The sequence below is a fragment of the Pseudochaenichthys georgianus genome, chromosome 16, assembly GCF_902827115.2.
Source record: "Pseudochaenichthys georgianus chromosome 16, fPseGeo1.2, whole genome shotgun sequence".
Classification (NCBI taxonomy): Eukaryota; Metazoa; Chordata; class Actinopteri; order Perciformes; family Channichthyidae; genus Pseudochaenichthys; species Pseudochaenichthys georgianus.
Genome location: NC_047518.2, coordinates 29,994,874 through 30,016,849, shown reverse-complemented (window position 1 = coordinate 30,016,849; position 21,976 = coordinate 29,994,874). Strand labels below are relative to the sequence as shown.

The window sequence follows — 21,976 nt, the reverse complement described above, 5'->3', positions numbered from 1 at the left end:
TGATGAGCCTGTGAGCACCAGACCGAGGCTGGGGTCACTTATGGACTTGTTAAAAAAAAATATGTGGTTGAAATTTCTCTTACATAATTGAAAGGAAAGCATTCACTCCCAATCAGCTTTCAGAAGATAGAATAAAGAAGGCTTTAATGTAGTAAAAAAATTGAATAATAAAACATTACGACCTGAATTGAGAACAATTTAATCAGAATACCTGCATCCAAAGTATTTTGTTCATTTCAGTGTCAAAAACCAGTTGAAGATCTTCAGGACGGACTCCAATCAAAAGGCCAGTTTCGAAGATGGAGTTATTTACACGCTGAGATGAAGCACATTTAAACATCAAAACTATCTTCATCGCAGACTTTATTCTATCGCCGCACTGACGTTCCTCTGCCTTCCCCTCCTTGCAGTATTGTAGATAACACACTGTGCAAATTCCATTCAGGTGCAAACGCACATATTTGCATTTGTAACAGCTGTATTGTCGGCTCCTGTTTAGAGTGAAGCTATTTTTACATGAAGTGATAAAACAGGTTCAACTTTGCACCTGGTACCTGCACATAGTAAATCCGACACAGTCACTCCAGTACAAAGCCTGCTATAAATGCCAGTGCCTATGTTCCTTAAGAAGAGAATGACAAAGGGTTTTAACAAAGCTGTTCCTCGTGCAGTGCAAGGGAAGTCCCACAGATCAGGAGGCATGACACAGCAGCCAAAGGGTGACATGCGACATGGGCTGCAGACACAGGCTAACGTGGTTTTTATAAATGCCCCCATTTACTCTTTTTAATAACCACTTATGCTGTCATTTCCTGCCCCATCCGTCATTATGAAGGACCACACCATACTGCTGCAAAACGCTGCGCACCGCAAAACGTTCCTGCACATTTCTCCATTCGCTTTCATTATTTCTCTGCATTCTCTCTTTCTCCGTTTTATGTTTGTGTCTATGTGGTGTGCATTGAAATGTACTATATATACAGTTGCAAGAAAAAGTATGTGAACCCTTTGGAATTACCTGGATTTCTGCATAAGTTGGTCATAAAACGTGTTCTGATCTTCATCTAAGTCACAACAATAGACAAACACAGTCTGCTTAAACTAATGCCACACAAACAATTATATGTGTTCATGTTTAATATTGAACACACCATGTAAACATTCACAGTGCAGGGTGGAAAAAGTATGTGAACCCCTAGGCTAAAGACTTCTTCAAGAGCTAATTGGAGTCAGGAGTCAGACAACCTGGAGTCCAACCAATGAGACGAGATTGGAGGTGTTGGTTGAAGCTGCCCTACCCTATAAAAAATACACACCAGTTTTGAATTTGCTATTCTTAAGAAGCATTGCCAGATGTGAACCATGCCTCGCACAAAAGAGCTCTCAGAAGACCTACGATTAAGAATTGTTGACTTGCATAAAGCTGGAAAGGGTTACAAAAGTATCTCTGAAAGCCTTGATGGTCATCAGTCCACGGCAGCGACATATAGACTGAGAGTTACGTCATCTCCGTTCACTCCAATGGACCACGTTTTTACAGCAATGGCGGATCGTGGAGCCTCTCAATCGTTCCCCGGAAGTTAGCGCCAAGGCTAGCAGAGCTGTAGAGTTGCAGCATAATAGACCGTTCGTGACGGACTTTTAAAGGTAAGAAGAAGTTTAAAGATTTATATTGCGGATATTATCAGTACATCTGATTCAAATTAACATGTGTATTAAAGGATGTCAGTGGATTATCCCTAAATTAGTAGATTTAGGGAACGTTTACAGATAACAGATTAAGCTAGGATACCGAAGCAAGTTAGCAACACACGTTGAACAGCCTTTTAATTGTAAATTCCGTTCTCTTAATGTCATTTCGTCCAACGTTGTTGAATTAGAGAAGAGGGGCTTCTAAACGGGATTGTATGGAGGGAGTTAAATATTAGATAAATATAACTTTGGTGCGTGTAAGAGTGAGTGTTTTTAGCAGAGCCATATTGTGTCCTTGTGATTATGTTGATTATTACCTGTCTGTATAATGTTGCAGCTCAGCTGATTTTGGATTGATGGCAAAGGGAGAGGGACTTAAAGAGCCTGTGACACGGTTTTCCCCCATCATCCAAACCCATCAATTTGAGTAAATATTGTCCCCTTGAAAACCGTTACTGAACTGATTTTGGATATTTGTACTTTGATAACCATTAATCTGCCTTCAATGTTGACAATTTTCTGGATCTTCTCGCGGATTCTTCAAGTCCCGCCAAATGATGGGTGACGTCATTGCGGGCACAGCGCTCCAGCTGCACCGTCCAGGATCCCAGCATCTGCATGTAAACCTTTATATATATACAGTCAGATGTAAACGCACGACGGCGCACACAGCAGCAAGCTCAGACAGCGATGACAGGTTAATGTTGAACGTGTCTGAGAGCTCATGAGGCTGAAGGATCGGTTTATGTTGTATCTGTTAGAAGTTTAGGAATGAGGTGCGTCAATATGGGCGATCATATGGTCATGTAGCCAGTGGTGGAATGGGACTAAAAATCATCCCGGGACTCTCGACCGGCCCACTTCGGTACCGCTAGTAAATTGTCAACGGGGGGAGTGGGGGATGTCAGGGGCGGCGGGTGCTGTAGATAGTAAATGTAAATATGTAAATATTTGTGTCACTGCATCCTGGTAAAACACAAATATAATGTATAATGTCTGTGTCTTTGACATTAGCGCTGCTAGCCACCTGTGCCCTGTACTACGAAGCCAGTTCAACAGACCCTGGATATGTTTGAGTAACAAACAAACTAACAACAACAAACTAACAAACGAGATCTCGCTAAGCGGTCCTACGACGCTGGTTATCAACTCGGTAAATCAAGCCAGGGTTTCTCTCTCCAGCTGAGAGCGCGTTCACGTCTAAGACACGAGTGGATCTGACTTTAATTACATTTGTCTCGAGTGTTTCGTCAACATAATGTGTTGCTTAAAATAATACTTCTGCATACAGTCTGTGACACTGTGAGTGTTGCACGGCCAGATGAGGCTGGAGAAGCTGACTCAGATAAGGAAATATATGATATATTATGATATTATATGATCGATGATCTGATTGATGATGTAATATGAATGATAAGTGGGACACGTCGGCGTCTTCTCTGCATACGGCAGTTTAAACTGTATTTCCTTTATCCTGTAATATGACTTGAGAGATTTAAACTCCGCACACTGAGTTGATCTCTTTTCTATAGACGCCGGAGGCGGGCAGCGTCAGGTAAAAGAAGTTATTTAGCCTTCTCAAACCTGAGCCTCACGCGCTGCCTATGGGGGATGTGCTAGTGACTTATCCGACCGGCCCACTTCGGTACCGGCCCATCGGGATTCGTCACGATGGCCAGTCCGCCACTGCACCCAGCCCACGTAAACTGTCAACGGGGGGAGCCTCGCTGCGGGGAAACGGTGGACCTAGTGTCCCGATCGGAGTGGGAATAATAATAATAATCCGTGCATTTTATCCATTAATTTCCCCAACATTGTGGTAAAAAAACCACACGTTTAATCCATGTTGGTGTACTTACTACAAAAAGCATCGGTTTGTTTTCTCATCAGGAAATGCAGACCGGCTCAAACAAATGATTTGTAATCATCATCCTCACGATCATTTAATGTATCATATGTTCGCCGAATTGACATGAAAGCACTAATAAATGTAGTTTCATCCACTTGAGTTTACAACTACAACAATAATCAATTTGTTTTTATTAGTGCTGTCAAAATTATCGCGTTAACGGCGGTAATTAATTTTTTGAATTAATTGCGTTAAAATATTTAACGCATTTAACGCATGTGCAGAATGGCCCGCCCCATACGTGCACCAGTGGCAGCGCCAGGGTATGGCTGGGGTAGGCTACACCCATACCAAGAAATGGCTTAGCCCCACCATGAAAAATGATATTAAAGTAAGCAAAATAAAGTCTGCCAACTCGCGCGGAGTAAATTGCACAGACAGCAGTTAGTAAGATTGATTTCAGTCGCCACGGTTTTGAAAACTTTTGTCACGTAGTGATCGTCTTCTCAATAGAACATCTTTGATAACGGCGTGGTTAGTGCTGCGTACCGGTACGCCGAACCGGTACTGGACTTGTAAAAAGTTTCGGTTCAAGTCCGGTTAAAACCGGAACGTCGGGAACCGGTACTTGGACTCGCAAAAAAACTAGCACTTACGTATATTCTGGTGTCTGTGGTTATTTAAACATTCCCTGATAAACGTTATTCAGCGTCAATAAATGAGTGCTAATCCCAGTGTGCTCAGTGTACAACATCACATGTCATTTCACCTTCGATTCACGGTTTGAAAACGTAGCATTTCGCCACATGCTAATGCTAACCGGAAGTGAAGAATTTTCAGAATAAAAGTATTAAGTTAAGTGTTAACTTCCGTTTTTTTCAGAATAAAACTGATTTAAATTAGTATATTTAATTCAAAATTACGCCATATCAACATTGATTTTAATTTAACAGTATGTATGTACATCACTATGTATGTACTGTATAATGTACACATGTAGAGTTGTAGAAAATACATGGTGTACAGACAGTACAGTACACTCTGACTGTACAGTCACTACAGTTTAGCCTATACTGTATAGTAGGTGTGTAACAGTGTAATGCGTATAGTCTGCTCTACACTCTACCTTTCAGCAACGTTTTAGGGATTTAGGCTCAGTCAGCTCAGGGACTGTTTGGTTACTTTAGTTTGGTAAATGAAATAAATGTTTGAACTTTGTAGTAGTTCACTGTAGTTGCTGTCATAAGTCATTTGTAGACTAAGTGGCACATTTGTACTTTGTAGAGAAATGTAGACACAAGTTGGAAGGGAGCACAATAAACCTGATGAGTTTGAATTTGAGTTGATTATGAGTTAATTTTCAATTGATAATTAGCTCACAATAAGTTCACTTTAGTTACTCACACAACTTGACTCAAGCCATGGGTTCAGGTCCGGACTTATAAGTCCGGACCTGAACCTGAACCTCTGGACTTGAGTCCGGACCTGAACCTGAATGTGAGTCCAGGTACGCAGCACTAGGCGTGGTGTTGTTGCAGGAAGTCCCGACGCAGAATACTTTTGCTGTAGTACAGGGCAGAGCCATATAATAGTAATAATATGGCTCTGGTACAGGGGTGCACATAACTGGTACGCAGGTTATGTGCGTAATCTGAAATGCGTACCGTCACCTGTGTCACAAAGCGCATTTGCGTACCGACGTACTTGTGAAGCTTTTCCAGAAGGCGGTTAGATCACCGGACGACAGAGTCGGTCTCCGTGTGCGCAGACAGGCTGCTGTTAACGTCGGACTGTACAACGGAACTGTGCCAAAACTATGCCAACCGGCTGCGGAGGGAGACTCCCCCCCTTCACTGGAGAACTGCGCTAAAACAGCTGATCACAACGTTCACACTCTGTGGTCACGAAGTACTCCACTAGCCGCCCCCCCCCCTCTGTCGACTTTCCTGAAGTACTCCCCCGTTGATAGAAATCAACACGTAATGAATTAAGACCCCACGGTTTGATGATTGATAGGTGTGTGGGTTGTCTTTCATTTTGACATGCAGAAAAATGTTATAATAAACATAGATACTGTATGTTAAATTGATATATCCGCCTTCTTTCATTTATCTTTCCATTCCCACAACAATATACATAAATAAATGACATATTTTGGACATAGTTCGAATGGTGATTAATCATGATTAATTAATTTTTAAGCTGTGATTAATCTGATTAAAAATTGTAATCGTTTGACAGCCCTAGTTTTTATATCACATCCGACGGGAGGAAATTCAGCAGCTCTCACTCCCGATTTGTAATCCTAATGTAATCATCATCTTCACCACGATCATTTATGTTTATGTTCGCCGAATTGACATGAAAGCACTGACGAATATGAATATACTGTAGTCAACTTCATTAAAACGTTATTAACGTGCCTAATCTCAGTAATTCACCATTTCTACGCATGACAACACACTTTGTCCGTGTTTGGCTCTGGTAGCGTTCCCGCATTGACGTCACTTCCAGCTTCCCCCAAAACTTCAAAATGACTCGAAGGAATTTCCCCGCGATGTTCGAAATTATTGATATTTAACGGAACGGTATCGCTTTTCTTTTTTAAACTGACGGTTCGAGATTACTAGTAGCCCAATATTTCATTGCACAACAGTTGTTGGGATGCTGTCACAGGCTCTTTAAGTGAGAGTGAAAACACAAGGTAAGTTGAATACTACTGTTTTATATAAGTAAACCCCAATGCATTTCCCATCCAATAGGTGTGCTGTGTGTATAACCCTTTATCCTGTCTGTTACTCCCTCTTTCAGCACAAGAACCAGAGGGGGATTCAATGGAGCCTGAATACCTGCACTGAGACCCTCACCCTGCACCCTGAGTCTCAACTCTCAGTGTTTTTCAAGCCTTTCCCTGTTTTTTTGTATTAAACAAAACATTAAGCTTTCCCAATGGTGTGGTTTTCGTTTTGTGAAAAAGTGCAAATGCAGTGTTTGTATATAATTACCTCACATATTTTTTGGCTGTTGGTCGTGAAATTGCTCCTGCTGACTTGAGCCAGCCATTTTGTCCTCCACTCTGTGTCAGTGGGGAAGACGTACATTCGTACTCCTTTCTCGGAGCGATTTGAGCATCCCCAGGCAGCACAGCAAACCATGGTGGCGACTAGGAGGCAGCACAGCAAACCAGGACAACACGGAGGAAAAGGTACAGACAAACTGCATGATATGCTATTCAATGTTTATTGAATTCCATGTATTTGCAATGGATGTTCCTAAAACAACACATTTAACATCATCATCATCATGCTGATGATGCTGCTGCTAGTCCTTTGATAGTCACCTGTCGGTCTCCTGTCCTTTCTGAAAGCCATAAAGATGACATTAGTCATTTAGATAACTTGTGTCCTCAATTACCATGGGATTACTGAAGCTACCATGAATTTAAGAAAATGGTAGAAATTAATCTAATCTGAATTTTAAAGCATTACTTTAGATCCCCTCCCTCTAAATATATCAATACACATTAGAAAGTGATGCTCCTGACTACCATACAAGTTTAAGAAGATAATATTGGTTTGAAAGAATTCAAAGCTATAAATAAACAGCAACAGGCTCTTTAACCAAGGCACTGTTAGCGTAACATGTAAACTAGTTGTTCACACTAATCCTAATATTATCACTTAATATTAGCAAATTCTATTTTATTTTTTAAAACATATTGATGTAAATACATACACATATCGATTTGTTGTATAAATATTGCAAATCAAAACCTTTATTCACTAATAATTACCAAAAATCGTAGTTCTATCTCCTGTTATCAATGCATTCACATTGCCCGCCATGAACTTCCAGGGAACGATCCTCGTCTACATGAACCACGTGACGATAACTGTTTTTGGACTTCCGTTGTCGTAACTCTTCTATTATATGGCGCTGGTCCACGGTAAGACAAATTGTCTATAAATGGAGAAAGTTCAGCACTGTTGCTACTCTCCCTAGGAGTGGCCGTCCTGTAAAGATGACTGCAAGAGCACAGCGCAGAATGCTCAATGAGGTGAAGAAGAATCCTAGAGTGTCAGCTCGAGACTTAAAGAAATCTCTGGCACATGCTAACATCTCTGTTGACGAATCTACGATACGTAAATCACTGAACAAGAATGGAGTTCATGGGAGGACACCACGGAGGAAGCCACTGCTGTCCAGAGAAAACATTGCTGCACGTTTGAAGTTTGCAAAAGAGCACCTGGATGTTCCACAGCACTACTGGCAACACATTCTGTGGACAGATGAAACCAAAGTTGAGTTGTTTGGAAGGAACACACAACGCTATGTGTGGAGAATCCAAAGGGTTCACATACTTTTTCTTGCAACTGTACAGTGCAGTTTATGTGAGGGTCCCATGGGCAAGGTCCCAAGGTCCTCTCTCATCCAAAACTAAAAATGGTGTGTGTGTTAGTGTGCATTATGCTATTCATTGTGTGTGTATTTTTGGGTATGCTCTTGGTGCGTGTTTCTGACTGCATACCCAAGGGTATCTGCCTGAATGTACTTTTTGAGAGTGTGTGTGACTGTGTATTGCATGCAGCCATGTGAAGCTGTGTGCCTGCTAGCTGCCTCCAGACTTGTTCCCAAAACAAGCCGCACCTGTTTGATAGTGACTGTGAGCAAGCAGTGCACGCTAAAGTCTCCCTCACTGTTCTGTCTACTGGTACCGGTCTGTGTGATTTTGTTTATGAATGTGTCTCTCTGCCAGAATGTCCCTCTGTCTGTTTCGATCTCCACCTGGTTGTTAAATGACTTCCTGTCATTCCATCTACAGTTGGTGTTTGACTGTTTGCTATTCCCGGTCCACATTAAGACTGTAACTGGGCCGAGGGCGGCACCTCGGGGTGCTACACCATAGCAGCTGCCACCTAACTGAAAGGTAACCCTCTGATATGGAGTTTAGGTGATATTACAGATTTACAGAACCATTTCTTTTTTTGATTTTCATATTGATAAATGCCTTACTTCATTCAGTTTAATCACATCTAACGCATCACTGCACAGAAACTCGTTAGTAACGTAATTCAGAATCTGAGAGTATAGCTCCTGTTTCTCCGAGAGACAGACAGCTCTCTAAAACGCTTGTGTGGAACCGAGCTTCACAAATGATGCCTGGCGTCCCATCATGGAAGTAAATCATTTTTGTTTTTACTACAACTTGTCGTCGTGAAATACATCATAATGTCACCATTACATCCAATTAGTGGTGGAAACTTTGAGTAGTCACTGTTTCTGTCAAAACTGCAAAGTCATCAGCAGAGACTTGGTGTACCTTCACTAATGTTACCATTAGAGTTGTTTGCTCATGTTGAGTAGTAGGTCATTTTCAAATCAGAATGCATTAGAGCATTACAACCACACTGTTGCGCAATGCAACGTTACTTGATACATGATTTTAACTTGACATTCAAATAGTTGCAGTAAATAAAGGAGTTTCTGAGTCTATGTTACCTATCTACAACTAATGCAGGGCTGTGACTGACCTTTTCTTTATCGATTTATCTGCAGGTGATTAACTGTTTAGTCATTGACATGTCTTAAAATCCAAAGATATTCAGTTTAACAAGAAAACGTTTTTTAAAGCTGCATCCAGAGTATATTTGGCATTTTCTTCATGGTTTTTGCTTGACATTTTTCAAAAACAAATATTAAATATTAATAATATTTAATAAAAATATTAAAGTAGATTATTATTTTTATCTGACAATCCAGCAATCCAATAATCAACAAATCTGCCCCACTTTGAAAAGTGTCTATACTTCACACACAGCAGCAATAAAAAATGTCTGACGTTTCCAAGCAGCTCTCACCCTTCTGAATTTTTGCACTTTTAGAGAACTGAATTGTTATTTCTACAGTCTTTAAAACAGGCAGCTATATATGTTTATTTAAAGCTGTGTCAAAACTTTGTTGTATTAAGTTTTACAAGTTTAAAATAGGCCGAACTGTCTCTGTGATTAATGTCTTTAAATGTTTTAGCCATGGTTTTAGCTACAGCTAGAATGATATACACTGCATTGGTTGCAATCTATTTAAATGCCCACAAGTATATCCCTATCGCTTTTATCAATGTGTTCATTTATTGTTTAGAGCCTGAATCACTCTTAAGAAATCTGTTAATGCATTGAATAAGACAATGGTGTGACATTTCGACTAGTACTTACTTTTAAAGGAGTCAGTCTTATAAAGTGTCTCTCCTGATTTAAATATAGGGCAATATTCCTCAAAAATCATACAGATTAATTTAACGAGCACCAGTCAGGGATGCTATTAGGGAAAATAAATAACATAAATAACATAGCATTACATTCTAATAATTGATCAAAGCATCCCAAGTCACATGACACCCCCTTGCCACCACGTGTATAGAATGTGTCTCTCGCACCGCTGCAGGCCAAAATGAATATGCAACACGTTCAACAGCACAACCCCGAGTAGAGTCCAGAGAGGAACACCAGAAGAGGGGAGTACTGTAATCGCTCCAAAACAGCAGCCTCTGATCTCGTTAAACACTAATTGATGTTCTATGTTAACGAGCTTTACCTTAATTAGTGGTATTAAGAAGAACACTGGGTGCAACGTGTGGAAAGGGTGGCAGAGGGGTTTTGGGTGGGCTGCAGAATTGAGGAAACTATCCACTAATGTTGCATCAAACAAATGATGAAAGGGGAGGCGGGAGAGAGAGAGAGGAAAAGGGAGAAAGGAAATTGTGCAGAGGAAGTCACAGGTTGCAAGGGGTGAGAGAAGAGACGGAAAGGATTGAGGCAATAAGAAACAGGGGGATTGGCAGAAGAAAAGAGACACAAGCGAGGGGGGGATTGAGCTAAGCTTGAATGTTGTGCTGTGCAAAAGTCAATTAATCAATGAGGTGAAATTGATGAAGAGCAAGGGGTTGGAGAAAACAAGCACACAAATGTTGACTCTATCCCTCTCATCTCTTCTCCTGCGCCTTCCAACCATGTCCCCTATGATATTTCATTCCAAGCACCCCTCTCTTTCTCTCCCCTTCATTCTGCTGCTTTTTCCAATCTCTCACCCGGCTCTCCCCCCATGCCTTCTCTCCTCCACCTCCTCCTCCTCACACCTTCTCTCATTTCTCTCTCCCTCTACACCTTCTGTGTCGCTCATCACCTCTCCTCTTCCCTCCCCTTCTGCCTACCCCTACTCACAGCTGGTACAGTACAGATCTCTCTGGGCAACTGTACGACATATCGGCAGAGAAGGGGCTCAGCTGACACTGAAGGCAACACTTTACAGGCAGCAGTGCATGCAGTACGCTGCTGCAGTACGCCTGTGTGTTTCACAGGACTTGCGAGCACGTCACCTGTGGGTGAACGAGCTGATTGAAATGGATATCAGCTGGAGAATTCAGCTGAGAGAGGAGAGGGACACAAACAGCCCACAGAAATGGAAAAACAAACAACATATTAATTCCAATTTCCATCCGGATAAATGCATTCAGTGGCCACACAGTGCAGGCCAATAACTGTGATCTTGCAATCCAAATCACTGCAGCAAATCTGTAAGAGAAGCAACACTGTGTCTCTCTCCATAGTACAGGTCAACAGCATGATTTCCCTTGGTGGTCGCTATGGTCCAAGGCCTTCATTTATTTTTTTCAGAGAAAAAGGAGTGATGGCGGCGGTTTGTGTTTGCACCTGTAATTCACTTCTCCTCTATAATAAACTACTGCAAGGCAAAAACAAAAGTTATATGGTCACCCACAGGGGGTGCACATTTAAATCTACCTACAAAGTGAAATCTCTCACACACTCCTTCACCCAGCTAGAAAAGCTGTTCCAGCTGTCTGAGGGTGTTTGAGGCAAGTCAGCACGTTGGAGAAGATTCCTCGGTGGCAACAGAGGGATAACAGTGTGCTGCCATACGCCCAAATATTCAGGGTATCGGGATAAAAATAGATCAAGAGGAAAAACTGATCGGCAATCTTGCAGGCTTAGCAGTGACGAGCAAGCAGACGCACTCACGCACACACTAACATTGACCACGCAGCCTGAGAAAATGAGCATCAACAGATATGATCACCTCAATTAATACATCCGCAGCAGAGTGCGGGGAAACTGCAGCCAGCGCCGGTGTTTAAAGACTTAAGCGGAACCCAAACTCTGTCTTTATTAATAATGCATGGGAAATTCCTGGCAGACAAAATCATAGCCTACAGGTTTAGTCTATATGATTAATTGAACTGCCGGTAATCTATGAGTGTGCGTGTGTATCATCGGGATATGTAGCCGGCTGAACATTACGGGGCTAAGAGCTGTGAGTTTCCAGGCGCAGCAATGACAGAGGGGTCAAAGCCCCGGTGCGCTGGCCGTTTCCACCTCTCCATCCATCTCTCCATCACCAGCGGCCGTACAGATGCCGACACCCGAGCCCCCTTTCCCCGTCTCAATGACGCGGAGCCCCCTCTCACTACCCGAGCCGCAATTAATCTACAGAGTCTGTGTGCGTGTGCGTGCGGGGAAGAAAATGCCTCCGCACTGCAAATATCATTGAAAAAAGAAATGTACTTACTGTTTTTCACCAGCCTTTCCCCCCTCTTTTCCTGCGTCCCTCCATCCTTTTTCACATCCTTCCTTTTTGAGGTATCCGTTTTGCGAGTGTCCCCCCCCACCACCGCCACCACACACGCACACACACAGACACACACGCCGGGAAAATATATATATCTAAATATATATATATATATGTTCTACATGTATTCAATTTCTCCGGTCTCTCTCTTTACCTCTCTCCCTCCCTCTCTCCTCTCCTCTCTCTCACACACACTCACACTCTCTCTCTCTCTCCCTCTTTCCCTGTTCTTTTGTTAAAATTCAGTATATGCGCCCCGTCACCTAGCAACCGTCAACCTCTCTCTCTCCCTCTCTCTCTCGTTTCCTCCCCCCCTCCCTCCCTCTCTCCATCACTGGCGACACGTGTTGAATGCTAAACTTAGCGGTCCGGAATAAAATTAATAAAGGGATGGACGCTCTATATCTCCCCCTTTTCTCTGCCTATCCCCCCTCTCTCTCTCTCTCTCTCTCTCTTTCACTCTTTCAGTCTTGCGCGTATCATACTGCAATATAAATATTTACTAGAACCACTCAGCCCTCTCATTGCCCCCCCACCTCCCCTCCTCCTCCCTTGCGTCCCTCCGCATTTCCCTCCCTCCCCTCCATGGCTCCCTCCCTGCCGTCCTGCCTTTTTCTCCTGCCTCCCTATCTCCTCTTTCTGCTTCTCCAAGCAAAACGGAGGCGCCACACCAGCGTCTGTGGATCCACATGTGAGTGTCACCCTGCCCGGTGCATGGAGAGCTGCAGTGTGTGTGTGTGTGTGTGTGTGTGTGTGTGTGTGTGTGTGTGTGTGTGTGTGTGTGTGTGTGTGTGTGTGTGTGTGTGTGTGTGTGTGTGTGTGTGTGTGTGTGTGTGTGTGTGTGTGTGTGTGTGTGTGTGTGTGTGTGTGTGTGTGTGTGTGTGTGTGTGTGTGTGTGTGTGTGTGTGTGTGTGTGTGTGTGTGTGTGTGTACAGTAGCATGTCATGTGTGAGCAGCTTGCAGAGAGTGTAGGAACATGCAGTAAAATAACACTGCAGCTCACTTAGTGAACCCGCACACGCAATGAATTTGAACTCCTTTTGTTTTGGGTTCAGAGCTGAAATTAAATATTTAAAATTAAGTAACTTTTTAAAATCCTTTTATTGAAGACAAATGCTTCTCTATGATGTGCTTTTTTTATTTAATTGTAATTGATATCCGAAGGTGAATACTTGGGGGTGTGTTGTTGTCTTCCCCTCAGTCATCCTCCCTCTCTTCTGTGTGTAATCTGGGATCAGTGTTAATCAATGGTGTGATAGTTAACCTCAGACCATCAGCACAGTGTGCAGCAGGCGACTCAGTAAGTGGTTTGGTTATTGGGGTTAACCTTTTCCGCAGACCTTGGATTGTCTCCTACTGTATATTCACACACAGAAAGAATATACACACATAGTTTAAAACACACACAGAGGTAGATAGACCATGCAGTTAAATATTAACTGATTTAGGTCAAGTGGGGCAAAGGTCTCACTGTATTGATATAAATGTGTCTTTTGCCCCTGGAGGGTATTTGGTGAATTATGGAGGCACACCTCAGCTCAATCCTGTTTAAAAATCATCAATATAAGACGTACCCCAAGCAATACACAAGATGCAGTATTGTGTTTATACAGTATGTGTGTGGCTTGTGTGTGTGTGTGTGTGTGTGTGTGTGTGTGTGTGTGTGTGTGTGTGTGTGTGTGTGTGTGTGTGTGTGTGTGTGTGTGTGTGTGTGTGTGTGTGTGTGTGTGTGTGTGTGTGTGTGTGTGTGTGTGTGTAATCGGATCAATGGCTATGGAGGCTGATATCCCCTTACCAGGCTTCAGGTGATCTGTCCTGAGGAACCATAACCGCATCATTCTCCCCAAAGACCTTATTGGGCTTTACTTCTCGATGTATCACTGTAGTGTGTTTCGGTGTGTTTCGGTGTGTTTCGGTGTGTGTGTGTGTGTGTGTGTGTGTGTGTGTGTGTGTGTGTGTGTGTGTGTGTGTGTGTGTGTGTGTGTGTGTGTGTGTGTGTGTGTGTGTGTGTGTGTGTGTGTGTGTGTGTGTGTGTGTGTGTGTGTGAGAGAGAAAAAGTATAATCTGGCTCCACTTTACAATAAAGGTAAATACATGAAATCAGATTTTAAAAAATGCAGCATGTCTTGTTTCATTCCTGCTCATTACTCCGATAATCCAGAGAACAAGCTGTCAACAGTTGTCATAGTGTTCATATTTCATAGGGATAAAGTATTTCCAATGAAACTGCAAGGAAGAAATGGATATCTAAAAAAAAAGCAAACAAAAGAATTATCTGTCTGGAAATGTACAAACACATAGACCCAAAGTTATTAAATGTACGCTACGCTCACATTGCACATACAGGTACACAGATTAAGGCGTATTTACCTACTGATCAGTTTCTCAATTAACTATGGAGATAGTCAAAGTTCCCTAAATCCCAATAATACATTTTGCTAGTCTTATCCAACCAACAGTTAAAAACCCAGAGATTCAGTTTAGTCAAATGATGTAATACGGAGAAAATATTTGAAAAACTAGAACGAGAGTGTTTGGAATTTTTGCCTGAAAACTGACACAAACGATTAATTAATTATTAAAAACGCACACAAAAAAACAGCTTCTTTTACCACACACATAAACAAGGCAAGTTTCCACCCTGGATGTTTTGTGATGACATGAAGCTGCACTTACAAACAACAAGCAATTAAGAAAATAAACTGCTGTTACCTCATATACACTGATCTATGGCAAGTTTTAGGACTCAGTCCATATGGCAATAAAGGCTAGGATGTGGGACGATTAGGCCAATCAGCACGCCCCGGCCCAGCGAGTAGGCTCCAAATGGTATAGAAAGACGGGTGTCCGCTGTTTCTGGGCCACACGATTGGTGATAAGGGATCTATATCTGGTTCAGTGGTTGCGTTCACTGTCGCTGCTGTAGTATTAATAGGCTAGACACATATCATCATATTTTCTGCTACAGGAAAAGGTGAACCAGCCGCTGTACACTTCATATTCCTCTTGTTATCTGTATTTGTCACATGCATTCATCTTCATTTGCATTCATCAATCAATTCATCATCATAGCTCGCCCGTATGCTCCTCCCCTCTCTCTCTCTCTCTCCCTCTTTTTTCCTGTCTCATGGCGGTCTCTCTGTTTTGCCTCGGGCCTATGGAGATATTGGAGTGGTAACATTAGGGTTTATGAGGCATGTGATGGTATGCGTCATCACTGTATTTACTCCACAGTGTGTCAGTATGTTTCTGTAGCGCACAAAGACCTACGATGTCTGAGTGCATTTACATGAGAGTTATAGTGTCCAGGAATTGTCTTCCTGTTGTGTTTAATACAAGTTGGAGGTTTTATTAAGGCACACTGCTCTGCTGCTGTCTGTTTGTTTTCCCAGTTACACCTTCTGTCTGTGAGAGCATGTGTGTGTTTGTGTGTGGGAGAGTGAGTGGGACAGACAGTTTGATTTTTGTTGTTTGGTTTAATCTGATGTGACTGGGCTCCCCTATCTCTATTTACGCATCTGTTTAGCTCCGAGCTAACAATCAAACAATAAGGTCTCCTCTCTCTCCACCACACACACACAAATACACATATACTGTGCACACAGATACACAGAAACAGTTTACACTGTATGTTGTTGAAATAACATGTACTTTTTAATAGCAAATGTACATTTGGTATGAATATGCATTACATTTAAATGTAGTTTAAAAAACAGCCAGTGGAGGAAGAAAAAAAGTACTTATACCACACATACAAGTACAAATCCATTGAAAATGTTAATTTAGTTAAACATTCAAGTCTCATAAGGAAAAGCAGTTGCAAATGAATTGTTCTGTCAATCAATTAATTGTTTCAGCCCTATTTGTATAAATTGTTAATCGAAAACAAAGCATTGTAGTTTATAGTAAGCTGTCAAATACTCAAGTACCTCAAATATGTACTTAATGACATTGCTCCAGTAAATGTACTACAAGACATTCCAACAGTGCATACAACTATCTAGACACTGACATTAAGCCAAGCCATTTGTTAGCAGTGGTTGAAAAATATTGTTAATGACTTCATTATTATGTGAAAGATTCTCTTATGGCGTTCTCTTGGGCTGCATAGAACCAATGTAGGCAGCACAAGTAAGGATTATTGTAATTATGATAAATATGTTAATAACTTTCTCTAAAAACATACTCGGGTTTGAGTGGTGACGTCTTCAAATACCAAACCAAAGAGATCAGTTCACATTGATATAGAACATAACAAATCAGTACATTATCTCATTGGAGAAGTTATAGAAGCACTGCTCTGTATTCACCACTAAATAGGATGCCCACCTGTTTATGATCCAGAGTGTGGTTGTGATGTTTGTAACTGCCTTTCTGTTTAACCATCTATTGCTGGTGTAATGCTGCTTGTCTTGACCACTGAGAGGCTGTGCATTAGATGCAATTGGGTTCATTTACTCATCCATATTGAAGTACAACTTGAGCATGTTCACCTAAATAAAAACACCAAATACTTCTGCTCCAATAAAACTCAACCCTGTACTTTTTACTTAGGCTAACTAAATGAATGACTGTCAGTAATCTAACTAGTTACTTTTAGAATTGAATAGATTTTGTCAAATATGATGCATTATAGTGGAAGTAAATCCCAACAGTAAGGTAGTCGCTCCACTTTGATCAACAAAAGGAAAATGCTGCTTACACTCTTAGTTTTATGTTGGATACTTTGTGTACATTCAGCCTATCCTTACATAATTTTACCTTTGAAATATTTTCAACAGGATTTTTACTTCTAACCGAGTATTTTACATTTGGGCTTTACTTTACTGAATTAAACACATTTTACCCTGTTCTGCGTTTCTGTGCTATACCGAGAGAGTTTGCCATCTGGAACTTCCAAGTTGAAAGCTTAAAAGCTTTGTTTCCACTTGTTTTGTTTTATTGAAAAATCCAACTCAAAAGACAACCCGTTGGCCTGCAACTGAAGCAGCGGACACAATATACGAAATAAATGCGGATCAAAACAGACACATGTGATATGTGTGCATGTTCACTTTTAACTGAAATTGAATGTGGATTGTCAGGCTTGGTAAGACGGTTTAATGTCGTTGATATGGTATTTGGAAACTCATTTCAAAGATGGGTCTTGTGCCTGGCCAAAATCAGTCGGGTGATGCGCGAAGAAACAGTTGTTTTTGGCTTATAGCACATTCCCTCTAACTGTCACCTTTTCCTTTCTGTATAGTTCTTCAATGCAGCAACATGGATGTAGGGCCGAGAGTTTTGATACAACCACAAAAAGTGAGCTGGCTAAGAAACCAAACTAAGTGACTTTTTTCTCTGTTTATTGATCTTCTGTGTTTGAGAAGTAAGGACAGCATACATGCATATATCATACATATATCATATACATACATACACTGAACACAAATATAAACGCAACACTTTTGTTTTTGCTCCCATTTTTCATGAGATGAACTCAAAGATCTAAAACATTTTCTATATACGCAAAATAACCATTTCTCTCAAATATTGTTCACAAATCTGAAAAGATCTGTGATAGTGAGCACTTCTCCTTTGCCGAGATAATCCATCCCACCTCACAGGTGTGGCATATCAAGATGCTGAATAGACAGCATGATTATTGCACAGGTGTGCCTTAGGCTGGCCACAATAAAAGGCCACTCTGAAACGTCCAGCTTTGCTTTATTGGGGGGGTCTGGGGGGGTCCGAAAACCAGTCAGTATCTGGTGTGAGTGGTAGGGGTAGGGTTAGGGTTAGGGTAATGTTGTGAATCGAGTGGCCCATGGTGGTGGTGGGGTTATGGTATGGGCAGGCGTATGTTATGGACGACGAACACAGGCCACTCGATTCACAACATTACCCTAACCCTAACCCTAACCCTACCACTCACACCAGATACTGACTGGTTTTCGGACCCCCCCAGACCCCCCCAATAAAGCAAAACTGCACGTTTCAGAGTGGCCTTTTATTGTGGCCAGCCTAAGGCACACCTGTGCAATAATCAGGCTGTCTAATCAGCATCTTGATATGCCACACCTGTGAGGTGGGATGGATTATCTCGGCAAAGGAGAAGTGCTCACTATCACAGATTTTTTCAGATTTGTGAACAATATTTGAGAGAAATGGTTATTTGGTGTACAGTATATAGAAAATGTTTTAGATCTTTGAGTTCATCTCATGAAAAATGGGAGCAAAAACAAAAGTGTTGCGTTTATATTTTTGTTCAGTGTACATATACATATATCATATATCATATGCATATCATACATGCACAGCTCGACACAACAGTGCTGTTCCACATGTATCTCAGACAATAATTATATTTGTATTGCTATTCATCACAATATAAAGATAGCTTTAACTTAGGCTCAGAAAGTTGTCCCAATAGATTTTATGCAAATACTTTTCACCAGAGGAAATTAGGGATGGGCATTGCAAGCAGAAATACTATTTTATGTAAAAACCAAATTCCGTTCCAGGGAAATGAGTTTCCAAAGTGTCTCCTCAACAACATGTAACTGTCAAACCAAGCCAGAAAGTCCACATTTACTTTCACTCAAAGGTACAAACAACTCTTGTATGAACATGCCATCAACGAAAGTCCCAACCACCCCCCCCCCCCCTGGGGCGGCCCTGATTGGAATGTTGGATGAGATTGAATCAAAAGTGTTTAAGGGGTTTGGTTAAGAAGAGAGGAGGCACCTTTAAGAACTGCACTAAGACCTTCTTTAAATTCCTCCACCTGGCATACTTCACTATGTGTGCATTTACTTTGCATTCAGTCACTGAGTCCATCTTTTTTTCCCTTTTCCTCCCGCTCTCACACACAGGGTAGAGTGAGGCAATTGGATTTCCTTTCAGGAGCAATGTGCAGAATAGTAAAAAGTTGAGGGCCACAGTGCTTGCCTCTATCTCACGCGGACACTGAACGCAGCCTAAACCATTCCGCTGTCCTTCCCCTTTCACACAGTCCGCAGCATTTTTATTCGTCTCTGTGGTGCGCCTCAACTTCTGTCCCTGTGGAGAGCCCTGATGAATGTGTTGGGCTCACACCCTCTGATCATCCCTGCTCTGAACGCCTTTAGATACACACTGGCTTCTGGCTGCCTCCAATGCACATAAGGACACTTTTTTTCCTTCCCTTACCCTCCCCTGCTCTGTCTTTCTCCCTCTCCCTCACCCTGTCTCTCTCTCAGACTCACAAATACACAAAGGAATAATGTAAACTATAGAATAGATCTGGACCCTTTATCTTTCCCTTTGCACACACAAACTCAGCAGAGACAAAACCCCATTTTGACTCTTCTCTCTTGATGTGAGCTGTCACTGTTGTTTCTTGTTCACATTAATGATGACATTTAAGAACAATTTCAAACAACATCCATAATACATGTGGGAATATATGTACAACAATGTATGAAAATCAGTCTATACTGTGGGCTCATGCATATGGATAAAAGCTGCAAATGAATTATTCTTTTTGTATAATTGGGAGTCTCAGGATTTGATTACCAGAGCTAGGTGTGTGTGTGTGTGTGTGTGTGTGTGTGTGTGTGTGTGTGTGTGTGTGTGTGTGTGTGTGTGTGTGTGTGTGTGTGTGTGTGTGTGTGTGTGTGTGTGTGTGTGTGTGTGTGTGTGTGTGTGTGTGTGTGTGTGTGTGTGTGTGTGTGTGTGCGTTATATGATATGTGTTAATATATGGTGCACAACACATGCAACTCTTCTATGTGTCTGTGTGTTGGAATGAATATATTGGGTTGCAGTTTCTCTTTTGCGCAAGTTATCTTGGGGTGCTGCACTGATTGGCCCGGCCTGGAATGCTTTGTGGAGCCCCTAACAATGTCAGATAAGACCTCATCTTCCTCACTGGTGTGCGTGTGTGTTTCCCAATGGGACACAGCTTGACAACACGAGATTGGGATTCGATAAAGATAAGTGAGCGCTCCGTTTCATCCAGGTCACCAGGGGATTCACTTCCAACTTCTAACACAACAAAAAGCACACAGACACACATAGAAGCCCCAATGCCCCTGGCAGGCGGTCCTCCAGTGGTATCAATTAAAGAGCCGGTCCAATCAATGTCTTAGCACAAGCCTGATACTCCACTACAAGGAGATTAGGGCTAAGCTTACATCTTAACACAGAGGAGAAAACCACACAAACATCATGCAAAGACCCCCCACTTACGAAACATTACACATCACAACAGAGAGATGTTAGCACAACATCCAGCCTCCTCTTCGTCTGCTGCGCCGTTGCATCTGGCGGCGTTTGTGCTTTGAGACGCTCCATGAACAGAGGACAATAATGGAATGTGTACTTTCTGCTTCTCTCACTGTTACTTTTCTCTACTCTTGTCTCTCCCTCTGACCTAAATACTTTGGGTTTTTGATGATTGGACCAAAACAGAGATCAGAGGCGTCCAGCGGGCTTGTCGTGATAGTGGAGGGAGGGAGGCTGAGGATCTGAACGCACTCCCAAAGAGATGCTGCTACTTACCACAATGTACAACAATGAGCTCATAAACCAGTCAAAACGTATCCACACAAATAGCTGAATTCATCATCTTAAATCTCACTTAAAGCCTTACCTTTCACCTTGCCGTGAGATGAAAAAGTTATCAACTCTGTGCCCTCCACCAAGCCCCCGCTAATCCTGGCCCTGGAGGGAGCGGTCCATCATTCACACGCCCCGAAGGGACACAAGAGAACCTTTGCCCTTGGCTTGTGACCACACCTTGAGATTGGAGAGGCAGTAATGCAGCAATGGCAGGCAGCCCACCAGTTAATGATCTGCTTCTTCTTCCTTGTTCCAGATAGGTAGTGCTCACCACCATCACAGCACTGACACTTTGTCACACACACACACTTTGTCTTTTGTGTCAAACACACAAAGGCTGGAACACAATCAAAGCAGGAAACACAGAGGTCAAAGAACACCTCACCAGTTTTTTAAGTGCACCTATTTTTTCATTTGATGATGTGAGGGGATGTGATAGGTGTAAGCACCGTGATGAAGTCCCCTCCAATTCCATCACCGCTGCTCCTCCGTCCTGCAGGACACGACTTCTGGTCGAAGCTGCCCGTCCTTAGTTCGAGTTTCAAAAGGTTTCACTCAGGTGGAAGTATTGCACTGCTTCCTCAGCTGAATTTTTAAGTTATTGAAAAGCTGAAGGTGAGGAAAGATGAATTAGAGTTTCACAACCAAAGCATCATAGTTTTCTACTTCCCAATAATATTTTTGAAATTAAGTAACTCTATACATTGTCAGCTTAACTATTAAATGAAAATGTTAATTAAAAAGAAAAACTGAACCTGGTCTTCAGCAGAAGTATCCAACACAAACGCTGCAGAATCTTCATTTGCATAGAATGACACATTGTGGTGGCATGAGGGCCTGGTGCTGTTAGTTTGAGCCCGACTGGTAAATGTTGACACTATTGCTTTCTTACCCATATGAGGAAAAACACATGTTTATGCAATGTTTAAATGCACACAGGACTTTGTGATCTGAATGCACCAAACTCAGCCTCTCTAAGCTACAAGTATCAGTATCTAGCAAGTCTGCCAGCCCCGGATAACTCATTTGCATTTTGAGACCTGATCACAGTGCTGGCAGATTCAAGATAAGGAGAAAGCTTATTAATACCATGTCCCATTGATCAGATGTGATTATCCAGATAATGTATCCAGATAAAGATCACATGTTGATACACGCTGTAAATGAGGCCTTTGTTTCATCTCTCTCCCCTCATTTCTTTTCATCTCTACGG

At 42.0% G+C, this 21,976-nt stretch overlaps 1 protein-coding gene across 1 annotated transcript in view; it reads right to left on the bottom strand.

The window, feature by feature from the left end:
- LOC117461252 (glutamate receptor ionotropic, NMDA 2D) overlaps positions 1 to 12,390 on the bottom strand; it is a 52,256-nt gene extending 39,866 nt beyond the window's left edge. The window contains exon 1 of the mRNA XM_034103061.2: positions 12,122 to 12,390. The gene's annotated coding sequence lies outside the window, so the exon portion shown is untranslated. The remainder of the gene's footprint in view (positions 1 to 12,121) is intronic.
- Between the last annotated feature and the right edge of the window lie 9,586 nt (positions 12,391 to 21,976).